The sequence below is a fragment of the Rhamphochromis longiceps genome, unplaced genomic scaffold (genome assembly GCF_057381845.1).
Source record: "Rhamphochromis longiceps isolate RC_006_pf unplaced genomic scaffold, R_longiceps_female_GT1.1 unmapped_scaffold_7, whole genome shotgun sequence".
Classification (NCBI taxonomy): domain Eukaryota; kingdom Metazoa; phylum Chordata; class Actinopteri; order Cichliformes; family Cichlidae; genus Rhamphochromis; species Rhamphochromis longiceps.
In genome coordinates, this window is record NW_028187227.1 from 180001 (window position 1) to 182500 (window position 2500).

Here is a 2500-nt window from a genome sequence, read left to right on the forward strand (position 1 = left end):
CACATATCTAGCATGGACCTGGACCTCCAGCAGGCCCTGGGGACCCACATACTCCCCTGCTCTACTCCCCCACTAGCTTTCCTTTCTTGCAGTTATGATCCAGCGCATATCCAGCATGGACCTTGACCTCCAGCAGGCCCCGTGAACCCACATTACCCCCCCCCCCCCTCCTGCAGTTACCCTGTACCACGTATCTAGCATGGACCTGGACCTCCAGCAGGCCCCGGGGACCCACACTTAAGCCCCCTCCCACTAACAAAGCAGAACACCACTGGCAAAATCCTCGTGCCCCTGGTACTCCAGAAAGCACATTGAAATGTGCCCCTGGTACACTGCGCAGAAGAACTGCCACACACACACACACACACACGCACGCACGCACGCACGCACGCACGCACTGCTTGTGCCTATGGTACGACAACTTTTCTCGTGCCTATGGTACGACAACTTTTCTCGTGCCTATGGTACAACAATTTTTCTCGTGCCTATGGTACAACAACTTTTTGCCGTGCCCCTGGTACACCGCTCAGTAGCACTTTGCCACACAAACTCTCCTCGTGCCTATGGTACGACAACTTTTCTCGGGCCTATGGTACAACAACTTTCCTCCGTGCCCCTGGTACGACAGCTTTTCTCGTGCCTATGGTACAACAACTTTTCTCGTGCCTATGGTACAACAACTTTTCGCCGTGCCCCTGGTACACCGCTCAGTAGCACTTTGCCACACACACACTCCTCGTACCTATGGTACGACAACTTTTCTCGGGCCTATGGTACAACAACTTTCCTCCGTGCCCCTGGTACGACAGCTTTTCTCGTGCCTATGGTACAACAACTTTTCTCGTGCCTATGGTACAACAACTTTTCGCCGTGCCCCTGGTACACCGCTCAGTAGCACTTTGCCACACACACACACCACTCGTGCCTATGGTACGACAACTTTTCTCGTGCCTATGGTACGACAACTTTTCTCGTGCCTATGGTACAACAACCTTTCCCCGTGCCCCTGGTACACTGCGCAGAAACTCTTTGCCACACACACACACCACTCGTGCCTATGGTACGACAACAGGCCCCGGGGACCTACATCGCACCTTGCTCTTGCCTCCCTTACAGCTGAAAAAGGTCCATGCCTGTGCCCTGGCCCTGCTGAAATTCCCTCTGCATTTAGCCGAGGCAGTGAGTCGGCCTCCTGTCTCCCTTTACGGTCGAAAAAGATGTGCTCCTGGGCGCGCTGGCCCTGCTGCTACTCACATCGGGCATGGACCTGGACCTCCAGCAGGCCCCGGGGACCTACATCACACCTTGCTCTTGCCTCCCTTACAGCTGAAAAAGGTCCATGCCTGTGCCCTGGCCCTGCTGAAATTCCCTCTGCATTTAGCCGAGGCAGTGAGTCGGCCTCCTGTCTCCCTTTACGGTCGAAAAAGATGTGCTCCTGGGCGCGCTGGCCCTGCTGCTACTCACATCGGGCATGGACCTGGACCTCCAGCAGGCCCCGGGGACCTACATCACACCTTGCTCTTGCCTCCCTTACAGCTGAAAAAGGTCCATGCTTGTGCCCTGGCCCTGCTGAAATTCCCTCTCCATTTAGCCGAGGCAGAGAGTCGGCCTCCTGTCTCCCTTTACGGTCGAAAAAGATGTGCTCCTGGGCGCGCTGGCCCTGCTGCTACTCACATCGGGCATGGACCTGGACCTCCAGCAGGCCCCGGGGACCTACATCACACCTTGCTCTTCCCTCCCTTGCAGCTGAAAAAGGTCCATGCCTGTGCCCTGGCCCTGCTGAAATTCCCTCTCCATTTAGCCGAGGCAGTGAGTCGGCCTCCTGTCTCCCTTTACGGTCGAAAAAGATGTGCTCCTGGGCGCGCTGGCCCTGCTGCTACTCACATCGGGCATGGACCTGGACCTCCAGCAGGCCCCGGGGACCTACATCACACCTTGCTCTTGCCTCCCTTACAGCTGAAAAGGTCCATGCTTTTGCCCTGGCCCTTCTGAAATTCCCTCTCCATTTAGCCGAGGCAGTGAGTCGGCCTCCTGTCTCCCTTTACGGTCGAAAAAGATGTGCTCCTGGGCGCGCTGGCCCTGCTGCTACTCACATCGGGCATGGACCTGGACCTCCAGCAGGCCCCGGGGACCTACATCACACCTTGCTCTTGCCTCCCTTACAGCTGAAAAGGTCCATGCTTTTGCCCTGGCCCTTCTGAAATTCCCTCTCCATTTAGCCGAGGCAGTGAGTCGGCCTCCTGTCTCCTTTACGGTCGAAAAAGATGTGCTCCTGGGCGCGCTGGCCCTGCTGCTACTCACATCGGGCATGGACCTGGACCTCCAGCAGGCCCCGGGGACCTACATCACACCTTGCTCTTCCCTCCCTTGCAGCTGAAAAAGGTCCATGCCTGTGCCCTGGCCCTGCTGAAATTCCCTCTCCATTTAGCCGAGGCAGTGAGTCGGCCTCCTGTCTCCCTTTACGGTCGAAAAAGATGTGCTCCTGGGCGCGCTGGCCCTG